The sequence below is a fragment of the Ailuropoda melanoleuca genome, chromosome 10 (assembly GCF_002007445.2).
Source record: "Ailuropoda melanoleuca isolate Jingjing chromosome 10, ASM200744v2, whole genome shotgun sequence".
In the NCBI taxonomy this organism is placed as follows: domain Eukaryota; kingdom Metazoa; phylum Chordata; class Mammalia; order Carnivora; family Ursidae; genus Ailuropoda; species Ailuropoda melanoleuca.
The window spans coordinates 55,546,380-55,562,911 of NC_048227.1; the positions used below are offsets into that span (position 1 = coordinate 55,546,380).

Consider the following 16,532-nt stretch of genomic DNA (forward strand, 5'->3'; position numbering starts at 1 on the left):
AAAGGAGGGCTAAGTCCTTGGCCTGAATGGGAAGCACACGCGTTCTGCCTAAGGTCAGGGAAGCTTAGAGAACCAGGTAGTTACAGCCCATCTCGAGCCAGTACATGGGCCCGCTGCTCCCCATCGCCTCTCCACCAGCATTTCCCCAGTAAGTTCAACTGCAAAACACGTAAGCCCAGAAGTGGAGGGAGGTGCGTGTTGACTGTAACAAGTCTGATTAAATGCCTCTCCTTTTATTCTGTTGGGAAACAAAATGGCTGCCTACATCCTATGTTTAATTTGAACTTTAAATGTCATTGGTGTACTATGTATTTTGCTTAAAAATGAGGCTAAGGGTTACTGTGGGGAATTATACCAAGGCTTATGTAAGTCAGACATAGGGGTTTTGGAATGACTTGACCCCTATAAAAATATAATAAGCTTGACATAAATAATTCCTCACTGGGGTATTTGAAATTGCTTAACTTTTATTTAGATTTAAAATATTGGGAATGACTAAAATGACATATTTAGCACTGGCCTGACTATATTTGTCTTTGCATGCCCACATGACATGTAGCATTTCCTGCACTCCATGACCAGGCACAGTGCCCAGCCTGGGTTTTAAAAGACGAGGAGCAGAGCGTGGAAAATGCCTTTGCTGGATCCTGGCAGTGGTTGGGATCTTTAAAATAGGACAGCAAGACTTCATATCATGATTCCCAAAAGGGTTGTATCCACACCACGAGGGAGTTAAATTTAATGAGTCTTAGAAAATAAAATGATTTCTTAAGAAAAATTATAGCATCCTTATAATATATGCAAATTCAACAGAAGTTAGAATATACCAGGAGTTCTCATTTGGCTGATTTTTTATTTAACGTAATTTTAAATAAATTTAGGTCCACTTAATAATTACAGCAGGGTTGCAACAGCTTTACAGAAGTTGAGAGTTATAGCATTGTGAATTAGGAGACTAAGGAAAAAATTTCTCCGAGGTCCCCTTCAGAGCTGACAACATTTTGGTGTGTGAATCAGTGATTCCTCAGCTGACACCCACATTGGAATCACCTGGGAAGCTTGTTACGGCGCAGAGCCCAGGGTCCTTCTCGGAGTCCAAGTCACTGCAGGTAGGACCGCACAAATTTATATTTTTAACAAACTCCCCAGTTGATCCTGATTTGCAACAGAGATTAGCTTGTTCAGCTACTCAGGGGATCATTTTATCACCAGTTCATCCAGAGGGCTCACTCATCCCAGGGTCTGCGGCACAGGTCAGCTCTGCCTGAAGGCAATGGGAAGCCACTGAAGGATCCAAGTGGGAGATGACCCAATCTTCCTGGCTTTTTAAAGTTTATTCTTAGGTTGTAGATAGAATATGAGGGGAGCCCGACTTGGATTCAGGGGGATGGATTATGAAACATGGTGAGGCTGGAGTGAAGTGGACACAGCTGAGGCATGATAGAAGGGGGATTTGGTAGAACCTGAGATGACTGGATTTTACATGGAAATAGCAAGACTTCTTCCAGGCTCAGGGAATGGTATCGCTGGTTCGGACTGTTCCCTGAGATAGGACACACAAGACCTTTATTTGTATACATCTTTCATTATAATTTGTCTCAAGTATTTTCCAAAAGGTGGTGTTTAAATAGTATATCTAATTTAGGCAAAATATAACTATCATTAGATTGTAAAGAAATCTTCAAGAGGGGAAAGGAACCTTACAGTGGAGAAATCAGGCTGACTTCACCTGAACAAAGTGATCCAAATTAATGTTACCAGGAATAAGACGTATCCACAGCATGTACCCCTGATACATGCAATGAGAAGGGCAAAACATCCCATCTGGGGTATTCTTACCAGAAATGCATAACCTCATTCTAGTAATGAGAAAATATCACACAAACTAAAAATGAAGGACATTCTACAAAATAACAGGCCAGTCTTCTTCAAATGTGTCAAGGCCAATGGAAGACAAGAAAAAAGAGGCACCGTCATAGACGGAAGACTAAGGAGACATGACAACCAAATAAAATGTGGGACCTGGGGCAGAAACAGGACATTTAGTGGGAAAACTGGAAAAATCTGAATAAGGTGTGTAGGTTATTTAATAGTTCTCGAGCCTGTGACGGTGTCCAGGTGTTGATCATTATACTATTATTACGGAAGGTGTTACAATCAGGGAAATCTGAGGGAAGGGCATGTGGGTTCTCTGTAGACTTAGCAACTTTTCTACACATCTAAATTACAAAGTCAAAAAATTACAAACAACATTCATTTTTGCAACAGCTAAAAAAGGTATTAGTAAAAGACACTTTCTAAAGGATATATAGCTTCTGTGATAAAAATCACTGGTGTTTGAAACAATGTGTGTTTGTAAAGGTACAAAATCTATGTGAATTGGTTCTGGTTCCTGTGGGTCTAATAATTTTCCTTCTTCACCAGTTTGGGCAGGTTTAGGCTGCAAAACCTGTATTTCCTCTATCTTCATCACTGCTCTCAGCTGAAGCTCTTGATCTTGTGGGATGGCTGGGGGTAAACTCCTACATGACAGGTGAGTCCAGGAAATCAGCTCTCCAGGGCTGAAGCGCTGAGAGCAAGAGTGAGAGGCAAGCTGTCTGCGATATCTGTTCTCTACTTTCCTTTCTGGAATCATCTCTTTCCAGAACGACCTCCCCACTCTGACCATTCTCTCCCTTGCCAAGTAAAGCCGAAACCCACTTTAACTTGTTAACCCTTGCAGCTTTGCTGTTCACTCGGAAACAGCAAAATCAACTCAGGAGTTCAGGTGTTAACAAGAGATGAAGCCCCTCCTCTTTTTTTTTTTTTTCCCCCTCTCAAATATATTCGCATTTAGCCGCTCTCCGGGATGCGCTGGAGGGGATTTTACGCTCTGAGGCCAAGACGGGAGCAGCACAGAGCTAGAGAGTCCCTGGTGTTTCTGGAGACATGCAGGTACGTGCAACTTTTGGGGGCTAAGGCTGCAGGGAACCTTGTTCTCTGGAACTGGCCAGTTGCAGGGCCAGCGCCTGAGGGTCCTGGGAGAAGTCACATGGGGTTACCTGTGTTCACTTCCATTGTTTTCCTCAGAATTGAGGGTTGTTATGTCTTGATGCCAACTGTTTTCAGGTTAACCTCAGTTCGCTTCCTCTTCAAAATGGCTGGAAGCTCTTGCTTTGATCCCAACACCGTGAATACTTTAGAACATTATGTTTTCATTGCCAACACAAATGTGAATCACCTTCTAACCGTGTATTACCATGAAGGCAGTTTGTTTACAGTTCCTGGGGTTATTCGGTATTAATCACTCCCACAAATGGCCACCAGCACGTTTTCTCTGGAATGCTAGAGAAAATGATTCCTTTCTTAGTTGTTTACCCGGCGTTCAAGGGAGCCTGCTTGCCTTTGTGTCTCCTGCCTGCCTTCAGCCGATGCAGCCAAGAGTCTGCGGGAGGCCCTGAGCTGCTTAGCAGAGAGACACCTGGGAAGTGGATTCGGGGCGTTATTGGCAGGACATGGTAGCAGCAGTCTGAGCTATAGGAGGGGACTCGGGAGGGGGAGAGCTGTGCCCTGAGAGGCGAACTCTGACTTAAGGACCACCGCTCAAAATAGTCCTCGTCCTCCAAGCCCGAACCTGATAAACAAGCTTTAATCTCAATTGCTCCCTGTCACCTGCCTTTTACTTGACATGGCAACTCTCCAGGTGGCTAATCCTGGATGTTGCTTATCCAGAGGTTCATTTGTTCCTTTTTATTTCACTGCCAGAGTTAATTTTGACTTTATTTTTATTTTTTAATTTTTTGAAGATTTTATATTTATTTGAGAGAGTGAGCATGAGTGGGGTCGGGGCGGGGTGGGGGGAGTGGCAGAGAGGGAGAAGCAGACTCAGGACTCGATCCCAGGACTCTAAGACGATGACCTGAGCCCAAGGCCTTCGCCCGACTGAGCCAACCAGGTGCCCCAATTTTGACTTTACTGAAGTATAATTTACATACCATAAAACTCACCCATTTCAAGTGTGCGATTCAATGACTTTTGTAAAAGTAAAAACTTTTTTAGTGGGTTGTGCATCCGTTACTGTAATCTAGTTTTAGAACATTTTCATTGCCCTAATAAAATCCTTTATGCCCCTTAAGCCCTATATCCACCCCCAACTCTTATCCCTGTCCTTCTGTGTTAATATAGGCTTTTTTTTTTTTTTTTCTTTTCCTGTAAATGGAATCCTACACTATGTGGTCATTTGTGTCTGGCTTCTTTAACTTAAGCATAACGTTTTTGAGGTTCGTTCATAAGGTAGCAGGTCAGTGTTATTTTTGTGATGGCGGGTTCCTACTACCCCAACCTCAAAATTCCTTAAAGGTGCTAAGACCGCCTCTTATTAAATGGTCCTCCTGCTTCTTTTCCTCTTTTGCTGGAGTCAGTTTTTCACGTTGTTGGCTCTGAGCCCGTTGTTCTCCCTGCTCAGCATGGATGGCCTCCCGTGGGGGAGCCACCCAGCCCTGCCCTCTCCAGTCTGCCCCACCCCGTTCAGGTCTTCGTTCAAATGATACTTCCTTCAAGGGGTCCTCTCTGACCTCCTTGACTAAAATACCATCGCTTGTCCTGAACTATTCACTTGCCCTGCTTTGTTTCTGCATAGTTTATTCATTCCTGAAGTTATATTTTCTGTTTATCTTTTAAGATATTTTTGAGATATAATTGCCATAGAACACTACCTTAGTTTCAGGTGTATATGATTCAACATATGTTTATATTGCAAAATTATTACCATAGTACGTCTAGTTAACACCCATCATCCTGTAAATGTATGATTTTTTTCTTGTGATGAGAACTTTTAAAATCTCTTAGCAACTTTCAAACATACAGTACGATATTACTAACTGTATTCCTCATGCATGTCCGTGATGAGTGATGTTGAGCACCTTTTTGTGTACCTCATGGCCATCTGTACATCGTCTTTGGAAAAATTGTCTATTCAGATCCTCTGCCCTATTTTAATTGGATTTGTCATCGAGTTAGAGGAGTTATCTATTTTGGATACTAACCACTTATCAGATATATGATTGGTTATTGTAAATAATGCTGCCATAAACATAGGGATACTTGTATCTTTTCAACTTAGTGTTTTCATGTTCTTTGGGTAAATACCTAGTAATGGAATTACTGTATCATATGGTTGTTCTATTTTTCATTTTTTGAGGAATCTCCATACTTTTTCCATAGTGGCTGCACCAGTTTGCATTCCCACCAACAGTGCACAGGGGCTCTTTCTTCTCCACATTCTCACCAACACTTGTTATTTTTTTGTCTTTTTCATTTTAGCCATTCTGACAAGTGTGAGGCGCTATCTTATTGTTTTGCATTTGCATTTCCCCGATAATGAGTGACATTGTATCTTTTCATGTCTCTGTTAGCCATCTGTGTATCTTTTTTGGAAGGATGTCTATTTAGGTCCTCTGCCCATTTTTAATTAGATTATTTGGGGTTTTATGGTGTTAAGTTGTGGAAGTTCATTATATATTTTGTATATTAACCCATTATTGGATATATAATTTGCAAATGCCTTCTCCTATTCAGTAATTGCCTTTTTGTTTTGTTGATTGTTTTCCTTATTGTGCATAAGCTTTTTATTTTGGTGAAGTCCCAATAGTTTATTTTTGCTTTTTTTTTTTTTTAAAGATTTTATTTATTTATTTGACAGAGATAGAAACAGCCAGCGAGAGAGGGAACACAGCAGGGGGAGTGGGAGAGGAAGAAGCAGCCTCCCAGCGAAGGAGCCTGATGTGGGGCTCGATCCCAGAGCACCGGGATCATGCCCTGAGCTGAAGGCAGATGCTTAAGGACTGCACCACCCAGGCACCCCTATTTTTGCTTTTGTTACCCTGGCTTGTGGAGACCTATCTAGAAAAATGTTGCTAAGGCGTATGTCAGTGATACCACTGCCTATGTTTTCTTCTAAGCATTTTATGGTTTCTGGTCTCACTTTTAGGTCTTTAACTCATTTGGAATTTATTTTTGGGTGTAGTGTTAGAATGTGGTCCAGTTTCATCATTTTGCATGTAGCTATCTAGTTTCATAGCACGATTTATTGAAGAGAATGTCTTTTCTCCATTGTATATTCACGCCTACTTTGTTATAGATTAATTGACCAAATAGATGTGGGTTTATTTCTGGGCTCTCCATTCTGTTCTGTTAATCTATGTGTAGACATATATAGATTTCTGTGCCAATACCATACTGTTTTGATTATGACAGTTTTATAGTATATTTGGAAATATTCATAATATTTTTCCAGTCTGCGCACATGGAATATCTCTCCATTTATTTGTGTTGTCTTCAATTTTTTTCATCAGTGTTTTATAGTTTTCAGAGTACAGGTTTTTCACCTCCTTGGTTAAGTTTATTCCTAGGTATTTTATTCTCTTTGGTGCAATTGTAAATGGGATTCTTTTCTTCTTGGCTACTTCATTATTTGTTGTTGAAATGCTATAGACTTCTGCATATTAATTTTGTATCCTGCAACTTTACTGAACTCATTTATCAGTTATAATAGTTTTTTGGTGGAATCTTTAGGGTTTTCTATGTATAGTATCATGTCATCTGCAAATAGTGACAGTTTTACTTCTTCTTTACCAGTTTGGATGCCTTTTATTTCTTTTGTCTGAGTGCTGCAACTAGGACTTTCAGTACTAGGTTGAATAAAAGTGGTGAGAGTGGACATCCTTGTCTTGTTCCTGACCTTAAGGGAAAGGCTTGTTTATTTTCCTAACTTCTTAGTTGTAAGGTTAGTTGGTTTGAGATTTTTCTTGCTTCTTGAGGTAGGCCTGCTTGTTCTAAACTTACATCTTAAAACTGCTTTTTCTGTGTCCCAATATTCTGGGGCCATTGTGTTTAATTTTCATTAGTCTACATGTATTTGTTAATCTCCTCCTCGATTTCTTGGTTTTATTCATTGGTTAGTAGCATATGGTTTAGCCTCCATGTATTTGTGTTCTTTCCAGATTGGTATTGGTGCTTTTGCTTTTTGTGTCAAATCTGCAAAAAAATCCTCCTCAAAGGTTATGTGAAGGAACTTACCACCTTTGTTTTCTTTTATGAGTTTTATGGATTCAGATCTTACGTTAAAGCTTTTAATTTATTGGGGCGCCTGGGTGGCACAGCGGTTAAGCGTCTGCCTTCAGCTCAGGGCGTGATCCCGGCATTCTGGGATCGAGCCCCACATCAGGCTCCTCTGCTATGAGCCTGCTTCTTCCTCTCCCACTCCCCCTGCTTGTGTTCCCTCTCTCGCTGGCTGTCTCTATCTCTGTCGAATAAATAAAAATTAAAAAAAAAAACTTTAAAAAAATAAAAAGCTTTTAATTTATTATGTTAATTTTTGTGTATGGTAGAACATAGTGGTCCAGTCTTATTTTTTGCATGTGGCTGTCCAGTTTTCCCAACACTTTTTATTGGAGAAACTGTCCTTTCCCCATTGTATATTCTTGTCTTTGTCACAAATTTTTCAGACACCTTTGTGTGGGTTTATTTCTGGGCTCCCTCTTCTGTTGCACTGATCTGTGTCTGTTTTTATGCTAATACCGTACCACTTGGATTACTATAGCTTTGCAATATAATTTGAAATCGGGGCATATGATGCCTCCATTTTTTTTTTTTTCAAGATTGCTTTAGCTCTTTGGAGTCTTTTGTGCTTCCATATAAATTTTCAGATTGTCCTATTTTGTGTGTGTGTGTGTGTGTGTGTGTGTGTGTGAAAAATACCATTGGAATTTTGATAGAGATTGCATTGAATCTTTGGGTATTGGATTCTTTGGGTAGTATGGGCATTTTAACACTATTCTTCCAGTCCACAAGAATGGAATATCTTTCCATTTATTTGTGTCATCTTTAATTTCTTTTATTACTGCCTTATAGTACAGCATACACATCTTCCATGTCTGGGTTTAGCTTATTCCTAGGTATCTTATTCTTTTTGATGCAAATGTAAGGGCATTGTTTTCTTAATTCCCTTTATGATAGTTCACTATTAGTGTATAGAAGTATAACAAATATTTGTATATTGATTTTGTACCCTGCAACTTTACTAAATTTGTTAATTCATTTTAATGGTTATTGTGTGTGTGTGTGTGTGTGTGTGTGTGTGTGTGTAATCTTTAGGGATTTTCTCTATATAGTATCATGTCATCTACAAATAACAGGTTTTGTTTCTTTACTTTCAATTTGGATGGCTTTTCGTGTCTTTTTCTTACGTAGTTTCTCCAGCTGGGACTTCCAATACCATGTTTAACAAAAGTGGCAAGAGAGGGCATTCTTGTCAATTTCCTTTCCTTAGAGGAAAAGCTTTCAGCTTTTCATTGCTAAGTATGATGTTAACTATGAGCCTGTTACATATGGCCTGTATTGAAGTACATTCCCTCTATACCCATTTTGTTGATAGTTTTTTTTTTATGCTAAGTGGATGTTGAATTTTGTCATATGTTCTTTTTGTATCTATTGAGATGGTCATATGACTTTTATTTTCATTTTGTTAATGTGGTGTATCATGTTGATTGGTTTGCAGACATTGAGCCATCCTGGCATTCTTGGAATAAATCCCACTTGATCATAATATATGATCTTTATAATGTAATGTTGAATTTGATTTACTAATATTTTGTTGAGGATTTTGACATCTTTGTTCATCAGGGATTTTGGCCTATTTTTTGTGGTGCCTTGTTTGGTTTTGTTATCAGGATAATGCTGGTCTTGTAAAATAAGTTTATAGGCACTGCCACATCTTCAATTTTTTGGAGGAGTTTGAGAAGTATAGGTACTAAATCTTCTGAGTTTGAGAATTCATCAGTAAAGCCATCTGGTCCTGAACTTTTGCTGGGAGGTTTTTGATTACTGACTCAATCTCCTTGCTAGTAGTGGGCCTATTTAGATATTCTATATCTTCATGATTAAATTTGGAAGGCTGTATGTTTCTAGGAATGTATTCATTTTTTCTAGTCTGTCCAATTTGTTGGCATATAATTGTTCATAGTAGTTTCTTATGATCCTTTGTATACCATAGCTATCAGTTGTAACTTTCATTTCTGATTTTATTTGAGCCATCCCCCCTTAGCCTAGCTGAATATTATTCAATTTTTTTTTATCTTTTCAAGAACCAGTTCTTAGTTTCCTTGATCTTTTCTATTGTGTTTTCCATCTCTTTCATTTCTTTCTGCTCTTTTTTTTTTTTAATAAGATTTATTTATTTAGAGAGAGGGCACAGACAGGAGGGGCAGAGGGAGAAAGAATCTCAAGCAGACTCTGTGCTGAGTGCAGAGCCTGACAAGGGGCTTGATCTCATGACTTGAGATCACAACTTGTGCCAAAACTAAGAGTGAGATGCTTAACCAGCTGTGCCACCAGGCACCCCTCTGCTCTGATTTTTATTATTGCCTTCTTTCTGCCAATTTTGGGCTCATTTGTTCTTTTTCTTGTTCCTTTAGGTGTAAAGTTAGATTGTTTGAGATTTTTCTTGTGTTTTGAGGTAGACCCTTATTGCTATGCCATGAATTTCTGTCTATGAACTTCTGTGTTAGAACTGCTTTTGCTCTACCCCATGGATTTTGGTATGTTGTATTTTCATTTTCATTTGTCTCGAGGTATTTTTTTAATTTGTAAATTTTAATTCCAGTGTAGATAACATAGTGTTATTAGTTTCAGATGTATAGTATAGTGATCCAGCAGTTCCATATATTACTCAGTATTCATCAAGTCAAGTGTACTCTTAACCCCTCAAGGTATTTTTGATTTCCCCCTTTGATGTCTTCATGCGCCTATTGGTTGTTCAGTAGCATGTTGTTTAAAATTCACATATTTATGATTTTTTCCATTTTGTGATTTCAGTTTTATACCATTGTAGTCTGAAATGGTTGTGGTTTTAATTTTTTAAATGTATCAAAACTGGTTTTGTGACTTAATAAATGATGTATCCTTGAAAAAGAATAGTGTATTTGAAAAGAATGTGTGTTCTGCTTTTGGATAGGATGTTTTGTATATATCTATTAAGTCCATCTGGTCTAATGTGTCAGTTAAGGCCAATGTTTCCTTATTTCATCTGGATGATCTATCCATTGATGCAAGTGGGGTATGAAAGTCTCCTACTATCACTGTATTGCTGCTGTTAATTTCTCTGTTTAGGTCTGCTAAGGTTTCCTTTATATATTTGGGTGCTCCTATGTGGGCTATGTAGTTTGTTATAGGGTTTAGTATTGTTACTAGTAGCATCCCATATCCACCTGCTTTTAGTCTTACATCTTCAAGTACCACGTAACCAGCAATAGTGTCCTCTATGTGTGCTTTTGGCAGTCAGAGGGATAGCCTATAAAGGGGTATTTTTACTATGAACACTATGCATGCCAGTCACAAGAAAATATTAGATTAATAGTTGGACACTGATTAGGCTCAGTACTAACTTAAGAAATTTAATGTCTCTATGAGGTTTTGGTTGCAGATTAATGAAATGAGAAGTGGGAGTGACCCTACTAATGTATAAAATAGGAACTAGAGCCCCTCATTTAATCATTCTGTTTGATTCCCTCAGTGGGTGATGATGTTGGTACTAGTGTGGCTTCAAATAGGAATATAGTAAAATTCTGTGGCAATGAAAGTTATGATTAAGAATATTTATAGTAGAATTAGTAAAATGCAGCTTATTCTGGGTTAGGGCTTCCACTGATAGATGAAATTGGTTAGCTCTGAGTATTAGTGTAAGAAGTCATGTTAGTGCCAGTAGGGGTCCCAATAGGAGTCAGAGAAGAATAGTAATGAAAAATTGAGGCTGTTGTAAAGTTGACTTAGGAATATTAGGCCAATAAGTCTATTTAATAGGCTGTAGGCTGTTTTGTTAATTCAAATTATATTGTTTTTTGATAATCATGTCAGTGGTACCATTATAATGGTTAGAATAATGATTTTTAACATTGCAGGAGGTTAAGGTTTTATACATAGTACTGTAAGTATTAGACACCACGACTAGTAGAAATAATCATAATGTAGGCTCATGGGCCATGAATACTAAGAAGATAATAGGTATTATGCTAGCTAATGTAAAGTGGGTGTTTAGAATTATTATGGTTACTATAATGATTAGTGAATGAATATATCCTCTAAACAGTGAAATGATATTGAGATCAACATATTAATATTTCCATGAAGGACACAATGATTACTAGAATAATGTTGATATAGACTAGAGACATTTGATAATTATGAAATTAGCCATAATTTAATGAGTTGAAATCATGGTTTTAGTTTAAACTAATTATCATTTGGTTCATTCTGATTCTTTTTGGGTTCATTCATAGGTGAAACTTATGGCTGGTAATGAGATTGATATTAATGTCATGATAAGTATGGTTTTTAGGCTGTTTGGAACAGTGAAGATAGAGGTAGAACAGCATTTCTAGGTCAAATAACAGAAATGTAATGGGTACCAGAAAGAATTTTACAGAGAAGGGTAGGTGTGGTGATCCCATGGGGTCGAATCCACATTCATATGGGCTTACTTTTTCCATGTAGATGTTTAGTTGGGGAAGTTAAAATGTAATTAATACAAGCAATGAGTTTAGTAGTGTGTTAATTGATAGGGTTAATACTATATTCTTCCTTGGATTGTATTGAAACTGATTAATTGTAATTGTACCATTTAATAAAGAATAGGACCCTCATCAATAAATGGAGACCGAGGAATAGTCATACTGTATCTACAAAATGTTAATATCAAGTAACTGCTTCAAATTCGAAGTGATAATTAGATGTGAAATGAAACTTTAGTTGCAGCAGGAAACAGATGACGAGGAAGGTAGAGCCAGTAATTACATGTAGTCCATGAAAGCCTGCAGTCATAAAAATATGTCTATTCATAAACTCCATCTGAGATTGTAAACGATGTTTCATAGTATTCAAAGGCTTGTAATCAGGTAAAATAAATTCCTAGAGAGACTGTAATGGATAGTCTTGAAGTTTGTGTTTGTGATTTCCTCCTGTTAGGCTGTAGTGGGCTGAGGTGATAGATATACTCCAGAGCTAACAGGACAAAGGTATTGAGAAGCAGTACTTTAGGGGATGGATGTCAGTGTGGTCAGCAACCACCTATTTCAGGTGTTGGAGCGAGACTTAAATGGTAAAAGCCCAGGAGAAGCTAGTAAAAAAGAATTCTGAAATAATGAAAAGAATTACTCCAAACTGAAGCCCTTTTGAACAACTGGTGTGTGGTGACCTTGGAATGTACTTTTTCAAATGTCTCATCATCAATGACACGTAGTCAAGACATCAGTTGTTAATGCCTAAGGATAGGAGGAAGATTAAGTTAAAGTAAAACCATATTACCAGACCCGATGTTATAAGGAGAGCTGATAGAGTGCCTATAAATGGTTGGGAGCAGGAGTTTACTATATGGTATGTGTAGGTTTGGTGGGTCATTAGATGTTATCATGGAGGTGAAGGCTTACTAGTAGAGCGAATACATAAGCTTGAATTAAGCCCACAATGAATTCAAGGATAGTAGAATTAAGAGTGATGAAGGTAATGAGAACTAGTGGGGCTAATTTTCATTAAGGCAAGGCTTCCTCCTACAATTAAATGAATGAGTAGGTGTTCAGTAGTGATACTGGCAGTTAGCCATACAGCTAGTGCTCTTGGTTGGATGAAAAGACTAATGGTTTTGATAATTACTAGAATTGGAATGAGTGGGATGGTTATTCTTTGGGATAGAAAGTGGACTAAGATGCTTTTGTTTTGTGACAAAAGCTATTAATTACTGTCTCTGCTCAAGGTGGAATGTCTATTCCCAGATTCATTGAGAGTTGTGTGTTAGGTGTAACTGAGTGTGGTGGTGGACCCAGTAGGCTTGGTAAGCCAATGAATAAAATGAGTAATAAGAGTATTAGGGTTCAGTTTTGTCCTTTATTGTGTCCTATGACTATGGATAGTTATTTGTTTTGATGTTAACTGAATTAGTCATTTTTTGATAGCAATTAGATAGTTGATTATTTGGTTAGGTTGTAGGAAATATAGTAATTAAAATTATGATAGATAACCCTATCATTATTGGGATAATGAAAGAGGCAAATAGATTTTCATTTACTTTTTCTCTCAAGAGGTGAAGTACTCCAGTGTCTTTGTTGTTTTTAATTTTGAGTTTGATGGGTCATAGTGATTTGAAATTTTTAGCTGAAATACAACAAATAAGGTTATAATTATTGATATGATGGTGATAAATTACACCGTGTCTAGTTGTGGCATATCATTAAGGAGAAGTTTAAACTCTGCCTTTAACATTTAAAGGTTAATACTACTTCTTTAAAAAAATTTTTTTTGGGGTGCCTGGGTGGCACAGTGGTTGGGCGTCTGCCTTCGGCTCAGGGCGTGATCCCAGTGTTATGGGATCGAGCCCCACATCGGACTCCTCTGCTATGAGCCTGCTTCTTCCTCTCCCACTCCCCCTGCTTGTGTTCCCTCTCTCGCTGGCTGTCTCTATCTCTGTCGAATAAATAAATAAAAATCTTAAAAAAAATTTTTTTTTTAATTTTTATTTTTTTAGGGGTGGAGGAGCAGATGGAGAGGGAGAGAGAGAATCTTAAGCAGGCTCCATGCTGGGCATGTCTCATGAGCCTGAGATCATGACCTGAGCCAGAATTAGGCGTCAGACACTTAACCAACTAAGCCACCCAGGCACCCCAATACTACTTCTTAATGACATTACGGTTCAGTTGCAGATAATTTTCCTAAGTGTTTTAGTGGGATTGATTCAAGAATGACTGGTATAAAACTGATTTGACCTGCAAATTTCTGAGCACTGCCCAAAATATAGGCTTGGATGTATAGGTATTAAGGCTATTTGATTTAATTGTCTGGAGATGGCTCATGAGGGCAGGATATCTGCTAATGAGATTAATATTTGGATTGTTATTTCTGTGGGTAAGACAACTTGGTTATCAACCTTTACAAGTTGTAGTTCTCTTGGTTTTAGGTCTTGTGTGGGGATCAAAGTTTAAGAAGTCAAAGAAGTCAGGAAGTACAAGTCAAAGTTTAAGTCTTTATAGTCCGTATATTCATAGCTTCAGTATCATTGATAGCCAAGTTTTTCCAGTGAGGAGTTGTTAATTTATTCTATTATATCAAGAATTTATAGTGATGGCAGAGCAATTAGGATTAGGATAATGACTGGTACAATAGTCCATATTGTTTCTACTTCTTGCACATCTATTGTATTTGTGTGGGTTAATTTAGCCGTTAATACTAGTGAAATAATATAGAGAACTAGAGAGTTGATTAAGAAGATGATTATGTATGGTCATGAAAGTGTAGGAGTTCTATAATGGGGGATGTTGCATCTTAAAAACCTAGTTGAATGGATATGCCATGGAGATATAAAAGACTTAAACCCATAATTTAACTTTGACAAAGTTATGTAATTTTTACTAATATTTCACCATTGGGAAAGACATAATGGTTATGGTATTGGCTTGAAACCATTTTTAGAGGGTTGGATTCCTATCTTATTTTAAGCTGATGTAAGAGGATTCTTCAAATACATGATATGGTAGAGGACATCCATGCGGTCATTCAAGGTTAGTGTTAGTTAATTCCACTTTTGCTACTTCTCACTTGGATGCAAGTACTTCCCAAATTATGAAGATAATTAATATTGCTGCTGTGAAAGAGATGAATGAACCTATAGATGACATGTTGTCATCACAACATTTCATGTTGTGCATGCATCTGGGTAGAGTCATGTCAGGGCATTCCTGAGAGGCCCTGAGTGGGAAGAAAGTTTTATTAGCTCCCATTACTATAATTGTAATGAGGATTTTTGTCCAAGATCATTGATTGTGTAGATGTAGAAAATGGAATCAGTGAACAAATCTTATGATGGTGAAAAATGCTCTTATTGATAATATGTAGTAAAAATGTGCTACCATATAGTATGTGTCCTGGAGAACAGTGTCTAGGGATGAGTTGGCTAAGACAATTCCTGCCAGACCTCCTATGAATAGGAAGATAAAAGCTAGAGCTCATAGTATGGCTAGTGATCATTTAATGTTGCCTCCATGAAGGGTTGCTAGTTAGCTAAACACTTTACTCCTGTAGGGGTGGCAAAAATTCTAGTAGCTGATGTAAAATATGCTCATATGTGAACATCTGTGCCTACAGTTACTATGATGCCTCATACAATTAAACCTAGGAATCCAATAGATAATATGGCTCAAACTATTACAGTATATCCAAAAGGTTCTTTTTTTCCCCTGAATAATACATAATAATACATGAAATTCCAAATCCAGGGAAGATAAGAATATAAGCTTTGAGATATCTGGAGAATCAAAATTAAAACAAGCATTGGTATCAAATTGGGTTGCCTCCTCCTATAGGATCAAAGAATCTGGTGTTTTAGGTTATGGTCTGTTAGTAATATGGTAATTTTGGCTGCTAAGTGATAGTAGTAACAGAATGGCTGTAGTTACGAGGTATCCAAGGAATAAAGGTGTTTAGTATTGAGATACAGCTGGTGATTTTTATATTAATGATAGTTATGACTGATAGCCCCTAAAATTGAGGCTACACAGAGATAGAGAGAGATGAGGTTCCATTGACTGAGGCTTCTAGTGAGCTAGGTTGCTGGCTCGGGGTGTGTATACTCTTCACTGGTTCCTGTACCTGCGCCAACTGTTGATGTAAGAGCAGAAATGATAGTGGTAATAGTCAGAAACTCACGTTATTTATTTGGGGGAATGCTATATCAGGTGCTCTGATTATTAAGGGGATGAAACAGTTTCCAAATTCTCCAATTATAATAGATAATATTATAAAGAAAATTATGAATGGGCAATTATGGTTATATTATAAATTAGGTTATCTCCCAGTAAAGCTCCAGGTTGGCCAAGTTCCACATGGATTAAAAGGCTTCAGACAGGGGCACCTGACTGTCTCTGTTGGTTAAGCATCTGACTCTTGGTTTCAGCTCAGGTCATGATCTCAGGGTCTTGAGATCGAGCCTTGTGTTGGGATAAACGCTCAGTGTGGAGTCTGCTCGCTCCTCTCCCTCTGCTCCTCCCCCTGCACTCTTGCTCTCTCAAATAAACGAATAATCTTAAAAAAAAAAAAAAAGACTTCAGGAAGTTCCTTCTATTCTATTTCATGCACCAAATAGTAGGTCTAGAGTGCTGATATCTTTATGGTTTGTTGAGAATAGTAAGCAGTTTATGAACATAAGTAAAAGGGCTGAGTAAGCATTAACTTCTAAAGACAGAGGTTGAGTCCTCTTTTTGCCAAGCCCTGTGGTGAATATCATACTGAATTACAAATTCAAAGAAGCAGCTTCACCTCTGCTGGGGCTTCTTCTGACTTTTTTCCCCCTAGATGGTGGGAGATGTAAACTGAAGCCAAGTGATTTGGGTACTTAGCCATTAACTAAAATTTCATGGGGTGGAAATCCACCAATCTAGTAAGGTTTTAGCCTAATTAAAAAAATTTTGATTTGTGTTCAATTGATGTAAGATAAAGTCTTGCAATCCTTGTACTTT

At 37.9% G+C, this 16,532-nt stretch overlaps 1 pseudogene; it reads right to left on the bottom strand.

Moving 5' to 3' along the window:
- Positions 1-14,665: 14,665 nt before the first annotated feature.
- LOC117804243 lies at positions 14,666-16,219 on the bottom strand (annotated as a pseudogene).
- Positions 16,220-16,532: the final 313 nt, after the last annotated feature.